The sequence below is a fragment of the Propithecus coquereli genome, unplaced genomic scaffold, assembly GCF_000956105.1.
Source record: "Propithecus coquereli isolate 6110/MARCELLA unplaced genomic scaffold, Pcoq_1.0 Scaffold44, whole genome shotgun sequence".
NCBI classification, from domain to species: Eukaryota; Metazoa; Chordata; class Mammalia; order Primates; family Indriidae; genus Propithecus; species Propithecus coquereli.
The window spans coordinates 4,460,158-4,469,730 of record NW_012150174.1 but is presented as its reverse complement, the minus strand read 5'-3'; positions in this window follow the sequence as shown (position 1 = coordinate 4,469,730).

The following is a 9,573-nucleotide window of genomic DNA, read 5'->3' as shown; positions in this document are numbered from 1 at the left end:
ACTGTAATTCAATTCCCTTTGGAATTCAATTGCTGTTCTCAGTGTCATTTTCATATGTGTGTGTGTGTGTGTTCTTGGGCCAGAGGATGGATCTGTCTGGGGTGGGAGGAGGCCCCTAGGGAGTGAGACAAGATTAGTGAAAGCTGTTCCAATGTGACTGTCTCCCCATTCCCTTTTGTGGTCCCCTGGGAGTGTGGGCAGTGAGTTTGGATAAGCTTTGATAAGTGTCCTAAAGGAGGTTTGGAGAGTAGAGGGTCATGAGGTGAGAAGCAAGCAAGGGGGGGTGCCTGCCTAGGTGTGAGACCCCACACCCACACACTCCAGCTCACACAGTGCAGGGAGGGACCCGCTCTCTGCACATCTGTTCTCCAGAAGCATCTTTCAATCCTGATTTTCTGGCACAGGGGAGGGAGAGATGCTGTGGTTGGATGGGGAATCAGTGGTTTGGCCCTTCCTTGCTCTTCTTGCTTTGGAGAGGGGTAAGGCAGCCACAGTGTTCCATACCCATAACCAGAGCCACTGCCAGTGGCTCCCCAAACAATTCATATCAGGGTGTCTTGCTTGGTTCCTAGCTGCTTTCCAGCCTGTGGGCCTCCTCACAGACCAGGCCCCTAGAGTAATGTGCCTGATGCTTTGGCTTAATTTGACCTTGGAGGAGAGCTGGGACCATGGAAGAAGCCTCTGAAGGCTGTCTGGCCGCAGCAGAGAGGAAAACTCATCGTTCTCACTTTCATGATGGCAAAGGATGGACTTAGTGATTTTTCAGGCCTCTTGGTATCCACAGGTTGTACAAAGAAGTGATGTTTCAGGTGTTGCTTCCATTGAGTACACGCTCTTCTTGTGCTTCCATTTTAAGAAGGCTTGAAGAGGCAGTGGGAAGAGAAACCTCAAACCTGTAGGATATGGACACTTTAACACAGCTGATGAGCTTCTTTATTTGTTTCTATGGAAAGGTTGGCTTCAGTATAAAGAAGAAGAAAAAATAACCAAGAGGCTCTTTAAGAGCAAATGATGAGAATATTGTTTCATTCTGAGAGGCAAGAATCAGTTTGTGAAAGTCAGAGAGGATGGCAGGGGGTGAGGAATGGAGTCACAGTAGGACTTCTAGCAGCCTGGGAGGCTGCATCACTTGGGGGCAGGGGAGTGAGACGATGTGTGTGGATGTCGGCTGGGAGGCTCTTCTCATCGGTTCCTGAGCCGGTGGGAGACATCAGGTCAGGAGGAGGCAGCTTTTCTGCACTGGTTTTCTCCTCCCAGTGGAGGTAGCTGGGGTGGATGCAGGGGTAGTGAGTCCTCTGTGGACCACAATCTGCACATGTGCAGACTAGGAAGGACATGATGACCCCATAAAGTCCCACTTAGTGATAGGGCTTAGATTTCCCTTGGTCCTCCCACTCTGCTCTACAGCGAGGAGTCTATGTTAGCAGAGGGGATCAGCATCTCATGGGCTATTAATTCCTCAGATCCTGATATCGTCTTTGAAGTTTCCCCAGAGTAGTGAAAGAAACAAAAAAATAATCGAAATGGAAGAATCTACTTGCTGTGATAGAAGCATAAACAAAAAACTGAGGGGTCCAGAAGAGGGAGCAGCTATGTCTTGAGGGGTACAGAAAACTTTACACAAGAGGTGATGTTTGATATGAGCTTTAAAGGATGAATAGGAGTTTGTCAATCCAAGAGTGTGGGGAAAGAAAAACACGTCAAAAGGCACAGAGAGAGGAGACGGTATGACACTCTGGGGAACAGGGAATGTGGAGTGGGGGTGGGGATGCTGGGGTCGAGTGACAGGAGGTGCACCTGGAAAGGTAGTCTGTCTCCAGGGTGAAGATGTATGGATGTCAAGCTAAGAAGCCTGAACTTATATCTGTGAGGAAGGGAGAATTAGCAGAGATTTTGCTTCTTTAATTTTAATTTCTTTATTATATGAGCAATATACATATTTATTTATTGTTAAAGAATTTAGGTTATACAGATAAATAAACAAAAAAATCACTTTTAACCTTACCCAATCAAAGTACTGATAACAATTTGATCAATACCTTTCCATAATTCTATCATCTACCTATCAATTATCTCTCAATCTATCTGTATTTTCATTCATCTATATTAGATTCTTATATTAAATAAGGAAATTATATATGTATAGTTCTTATTTATATAGGGACAACTATATATTTATAGTTGTATCTGCGGGGTATTGGTTCCAGGACCCCTCCCCCCACCCACACCAAAATCCAAAGATGCCCAATATATTACAACTGATGTAAAATGGTGTAGTATTTGCATATGACCCACACACATCCTCCTGTATACTTTAAATAATCTCTAGGTTGCTTATACATAATACAATGTAAATGCTATGTAAATAGTTGTCACATTGTATTGTTTTTCATTTGCGTTATTTTTATTGTAGTGTCATTTTTTATTTTTTTTTTCCAAATATTTTCAATCAGTGGTTGGTGGAATCAATGAATACAGAGGACTGACTGCATATATCCCATTAATTTTCCAGATTTAAAAAGGACAGACATCTTTTCATTTTCAATGTACATATTCCCTGGCCTCATCCTTTTAATGGTTTCATGGTATTTCAATACATACGTGGGTCCTAATCCAGTATGACTGGATCCTTACAAGAAGAGGAGATTTGGACACTGGTCGGTACAGAGGGAAGACCATGTGAAGACACAGGGGGAGGAAGGTCATCTACAAGCCAAGGAGAGAGGCCTCAGAAGAAATCAACACTGCTGACACCTTGATCTCTGACTCCTGACCTCCAGAACCATGAGCAAATAAATTTCTGTTGTTGAAGCCACACAGTTTGCAGTGCTTGTTGTGGCAGCCCTAGAAAACTAATATAACTAGAAAATACGAAGGAAATAGCTGGGTAGGTTGTGATTTCGAAAGTGTTTTTTGAATCCTCCTTCTACGCTTTCTTCTTAGCTGCTAATGTGTTTGTAATATTTCTGTAGAAAAGGAGCTCAGTGGTATAATCAAACTCTGTTTACTAAAGATATAAAAATAGTACAACTAATCAAATCAAAATGGTGTTATCAAAGGAATTCCCATCAATTTTCTAACCATTTGCTAGATAACTCTCTCATTTGATTGAATTTTTTTCTTTTCTTATGAGCAATTGATCTTTGTAAATTTTCTGCATGTTCCCAAGGTTAAGTGTTTTAGCGTATAATTATCCTACATTGTGTTGGTGAACCTCCAACAAGCTGCCCTCCATTCTTTGTGGACAATTTCAGCCTTGAGTTTGTTTACCTATGATTATTAACATATTTAAATGCAACTGCAGAATTCCGATGCTTAATTTTGAGTTGATGTGTTGGGATGTTTCAAGAGGAAATTAATGTAGCCGATAAAATAATTTCTATAATTTTCAGGCATTTTAATAGTGTATGTAAGTGTGAGGCAAAAGTGTTATAGAGTTTTATTCAGGGAGATTATTAGAAATTTATATATATCTGGCACGAGGATTTCTGTTAGAACATTTTCTAAAATGCTATCAGCTTGGAAAATCTGCGAATTGCAGACCAAATTGACACACGACATTTTCCTTGTGTGATGGCTACCGCAGAAGAGTCTTGAGTTGCTTGGTCATCTGGAATGCTGAGAATCCATAGGCCTTTGCCATTTCAGAAGAATCTGACTCAATTATCTCTCAAGGAAAAGTTGTCTTTATCTAAAGCTGATGGGAGAAGTACCTGGGCTACCCAAGTTTCTTCTGGAAAACTCTCATGGTTCTAAGTTGAGATTAGTTGGAGTCTGGAAATTGGAGAAACATCCTCATTGAACTTCTCTCTACCCTCTCTGGGCCTTGGAACATCTATATAGGCCTGAGGATAGGACAGATCAGTGACTTAAGCTCAGGACATCAGCCTCTTACTTTAGTTCAGTTCCACCCACTAACATTTTCTAAGCACTTTGTCTGTGCTGGGCTCTGGTTTGGGCACTGATGATAGTAAAAAAAAGACAAGTCACCCTTTCCTCAAAGAGCTCACGGTATTACCAACACCTTATCCCTAAGTGTGCTCTGAAGAGCACGAGAGCTGGGCAATTCTCTGTAGAAAATTGTTTACTGCTCAAATAAATGTGAAGCATTTAAGGAATGGTGTATATATTCTATTTCTTTCTGAAAGTCACACCGAGTAACAACATACTAAAAGTTCTACTGCAGACACTTTTTTTTTTTTTAAAAAAAAAACAATCTCTAGGTAAAATATCTAGAAACATCCTAAGGAATACATTTCAGAAAAAGCTGAGGTTGTGTTGCCTTCCATTCTGGGATTTCTGCTGATTTTGGTCCTGTTGGTAACTGTCAAAGTTACATCTCACCTGATCTTTTGCTCGGTGTTCTTGGATACCCCGTTTATGCAGCAGCAAGTGTTTATATAGGCCAAACCCTTTTACAAGGACCCCAAGGGCTTCTTTGAATTCTTTTCCTGTTACAGGGGATTTTATTGTTTTAAATATTGCTTACAGTAACTGCGTCACTGGCTGGGAATCTTTGGTTAAACTGAGATTTCACAGTAATAGGATCCAGTCCAGTCTCTGGGGTTTATTGTACACGCTGTTGGTTGGGTTTTGTTCAGATTTATGAGGAAGATTGCAGTCCTACTGGTTTTAACCTCTCCTTAGATGATGGACTTCCTGAAGGCAGGGACTGAGGTTCCTCTTTTGTCTGTTTGTTCACCTGCCCATGGCCAAATCCCCTCCTTCCCCCATGATGCATAGAAAACTTTCCACATCTGGTGTCAAGACCGAGTAGTATCTTTCAAGTTATCAGCCCCTGCTTGTATGAAGGGGACACTAGGTATACATCAAGGTCATAACATCCCTCTTCCTGCCACCTTTATCTTCAAGCTCAAATGTCCTACTTTTCTTGACCAAAGGAAAGGCAGGAGAGAGTTCTAGAAAGCCTCAGACTTGGCCATCTTCCCATTTTCCCAGCCTTCATATGACTCGGGAGTGTTATTTCCTGTTGTGTTTCTTGAGTTCCAGCCCCATTCCTGCCTCGTCACCACATTTCCTCCAACCTCACATGAATAGCGTGGCCACATCTGAGCACTACTGTAAGGTCAATGAAAGAGGACCAAGAAGAAGAAATGAGATTTTGAAACTCTGAGAATTAATAATAATGAAAACTAGTGTGTGGCTGGTGAGATTGTACTTTCTTTTCCCTCATCGCTTCATGTTTTTGAAGCTATTTCATTCTGAAAGGGCTGTGTCTTGGGGAGAACAGGTAAGAACTGACAAGGTTGAGGCCCTTCCTGTAAATGTCACAGGAAGGGCCCCCACTCAGGGAGCTGTTCTGCTCCATCCCAAACTGGGTGGCGTTATTCACTTACTAGGTTTATGCCTGGCTCTCTTTGTGGCTCAAGGTATAATCCCTTCCTAGATCATCCATTATTCATAATTCATTTTGCTATGTCCCGTGAAAGAAAAACAAATGAAGACAATGGGGTACTTTTCCTTGAAAAGCTCACAATCCAATGGTGGAAGCAGACACCCTAACAGGTCACTGAAATACTATAATAAGCGTGCAAAAGGGAAAGGTACAGGGGACATGGGGGCATAAAGGAGGGGTGCCTAGTGCAGCCTGGGGATGGGTGATGTTAGAGTTGGCACCTTCTTAAACTGAATCATAAAGAAGGGGTCAACAGAACTGTTCTGCAAACAGACGGACAGTCAGTATTAATAGTTTGGGCCTTGGGGGCCACACAGTCTCCATCCCAAACACTCAACTCTGCCACTGTAGCAGGAAAGCAGTCCTAGATAACATGTGAACAGTGGTGTGGCTCTGTGCCACTCCAACTTTATTTATGAAATCAGGCAGATGGATTTGGCCTGCAGGTCATGTAGTTTGCTAATGTTTTATCTTAAAGGATAATAATAACAAATAACTATATAATGCCTACCATGTACCAAGCACAGCACACACACACACACATACACACACACACTCGTTTAATCCTCACAATGACCCTATGACGTTGGTGTCATAATTTCCATTTTATAGTTTAGGAATTGGAGGCACCAACAGGTGAAGAAACTTGCCCAACATTCAACAGCTGGTGAGGGGTAGAGCTGGGATTAAACTCTAGGTTGGCCTTACGGTCCGTGCACTCAGTGACTGCTCTATCCCAGGCAAGAACAGAAGGGTATTCCAGGTAGAGGGACAGCATAAGCACAGGCCCACAGGCAAGAGACCATCTGAAGAGTGTATAGAGGGTCAAGTGGGAAGCAGAGAGTGACAAGAAATAAGGTGAGAAGGGGCCAGATTGTGGGGGCTTCGAATGCTGAAGAGTGGGGGGCTGTTAAATAATAAGGCAGCACCGGCGCCAGGGAAGAGGCAACACATTATTCTGAGATTTGACCCCTCTCCCTTGCATTCCTGGGAGCAATGCTTTGACTGGAGGGAGGCAGGAGTGAGCGCCAGGTTCCTGCAGAGGCTAGGAAATGAACCGGAAGGAGAGTCCTTTGGCAGACACTGGTTTTCCTGAGGGCTAGCCCTGATTGGGGGATGGCCCAACCCAAGAAGCTCTTGAAGGGTGGGGGACAGTCTGAGCACAGCTTCACTGGCCTCCCGCTTAGGTTGCCAGCCTGTTTGGCTTGGCAGAGGTGGAGTAGCACAGTTAGCCCATCAGGCCAAAATTCCTCTGCCAGATGCGAAGTTTAATAGTCATCAGAGCCCCATAGCTGGAGAGAGTTTATAAATTCTCATACTTATTATACTCAAGCCACAAGACTGTTTATTGAGGGCTTTTTTTTTTTTTTTAATTAAAGCTCCAGTTCAAGCCCCACCCACACCATTACTTTACTGAGTGAGTTATTTCTCTCTCCATCTTTTTAATGGGCCACAGTCACCCTGGTCTCTTGCCTCAGGCGCAGGGGAGAGCTCTGCTGGAAATAAAAGTGTCTAGCTTGGAAGGGAGCAGCCAGCTGCAGGCCAGGCTGGGCCAGTAATTGGCTGAGATGATACTGGAGGCTCAGCTAACAGGCCCAAATTGGTCCCTAATCAAGTCCAACCTGAGCACTGCTCACTTCCCCGGGCTGCCAATTTTCTTCTTGCTGTTGGGCAGGATTCCGGCTGCCTGTACAAATGGCGCTACAACAGTTAAGGGCAGGAACACAAACCCTCTTCAGAATCCATTAGAACATGTCACCTGCTTTGTCCTGGAAGAGATTTGGCTTCATTCATCTCTTGGTTTTCTGATGCCAAGGCCTCAGCCTGGCTTTGGGGAACTCTGGAGGGGCTGGAGGTCTATTTGATTGTGATAATCACCTCGTCTCCTCTTGCATTTGATGTACTTCAGAGGACCAGTCATGCACATGGACCTGACAGCTCTGTGTGGGGTCCCAGCAGGCATTATAATTCCCTGTTTCGCAGATGAAAGAAAATCCCTGTTGTACAGATTTGAGGGAAATCTCCATTTGGCGGATGAAGAAACAAAATCTCAGAGAAGTCAAGCAACCTTCCCAAGGTCCCACAGCAGCTGGTCCAGCGTGGAGCTGAGACTAAATCCAAATCTCCTGGCTACTTGTCTGAGCTCTTTGTCTTTGATGCTTTTCCTCCATGAGAGTAGGCGGAATTGTGCATTTCTGGGCAGGTGTACTGTGGTTGGATGGCTCCTAGGCTTGGCTTAGCCAGGGGCCAGGTGCTGCAGTAGAGAAGTGTTGCTGGGGCAGGCAGCAGTCTTTGGGGAAGAAATGTCACCAGAGGTCAGGGCACAGGGGTATGCAGAGCAGTAGAAAGGTGAGCATTGTTGCCAGGCAACTAATCCCACACTGCCCAGTTACCTAGGTGATGGTGGAGTGAAGAGGGTCTGGGTGGTACCAAGAGTGGGTATAAATTCCAGGTCCTTCACTACATCCAGGCCTTTGGGGAAAGAGTCCTCTTCTTCTGCTGATTATCTTCCTCTAGTTATCTGGTCCTCACGGCAGTGCCAGGATGCACCTTCCCTCTGGGTTTTGCCTTCTTTTACTCCAACAATGAATCTGCTTGCAGATTTTGTTTTTTGCTGGCTTGTTTCAGTGTCTGCCTCAGATTCTGAACTTTGGAGAACAGGGCCCAAGTGAAATAAAAGTGAATGAACATTTATGGATTTTCTAATAAATGGGAAACCAGTCCTAGGTCTTCATATTCATTAACTCATCTAATCTGAGGGACGGGCTGGCTCAGGCTGACTTGGGTGAGCCAGTTACATGCATCTCTTCCCAATTTGGCGTTCAGTGACGCCATGTAGACAACTCAAAGCTGGCCCTGGTGAGAGTATTTACAGCATGGAAACCATCAAACAGTAAAACCAGGGCTTTCAGTTATTTATTTATTTATGTTGTTGTTGTTAAAAAATCTGGTTGTTAAACATTTGCCAGCAAACCACTGTAATTCTCTCCAGAACTCAATGAGGGAAGTGTTTGCTATTTTCACTTTAGAGGTGAAAAACTGAAATTCTGTGAGGATAATCAATTTGTTCCAGGGCATTCAACAAGTAAATGGTAGATTCACTTTGAACCAGCATCAATCTGATCCCAAAGTTTTTGTTTTTCATGCCACTCCACTGATGGTCCTGTTAATGCTTGAATTGCATGTATCAGAGATTGAGATTCTGTTGGGAGAAATCACTATAATAAGACATATACAATGTTTACACCACTTTTTATGTTCCAAATATTTTCTTATTACATTATTTCATCTTTACAACCAATGTGTTAAGTAAATGAGTATCATTAGTTCCACGTAAAGGTGAAGAAATTGAGAACCGGGGGGTTAAATAAATACCCTACAGTCACACCAGCAATAGATGGTGAATTTGAGACTGGACCCTTTGTTAACTGATCTTTGGTTCAAAGTTCTTTGCATCGTACAATGTGGCCTCAAATCTTGACAAAATAGGTCGTAGCTAATCAAACACTTCCCCTAAATAGAATTAACAAAAGATAGATGGTAGGATCAGTCCATATCCAAGGCAACCAAGCCTCTGTCTTTCTCTAGGTCCTACTTTGTCTTATCGGTAGTAATGGGGGGAACAGGGGAAACAGAAAGGGTTGCAAGAAGATAAGGGCTGCATAAGAGGACTCAGATGTTCTGGGATCCTCAGATTCCCACCCTCTCTCCAAATCCACTCATAGTCCTGGACAGTGAGAAATACTTTCAAAAAGATCATTTCTGTAAGTGGTTCCTTCCTAGAAATACTCTAATTGACCATATTTTCTGTACTGGCCAGTACCTGAAAAGAGATCCAGACATTGTTCCTAACTTATCGACTACCAAGGCTGAAATAGAAGAGTTTTCTCTTTAACTCTGAGTAAAATGGGGAAGGACATTGAAGAAAATCTCTAAGCGCCAGAAATTCTGGTTAACTGAGATTTGTTGGTCTTTATTGAGCCATGGCTAGAGGAGGCAGAACAAGCAAACTAGGCATCTGTGGGGCCATGGGAAGAGCTCTGGGAGTGGAGTCAAAACATACGACAGCAGATCTGCCATGGATCAACTCTGAGACTTTGGGCAGATCACTTTGGCTTCTCTGAACTCCAGTTTTTGCCTTTATAAACAACAGTGGA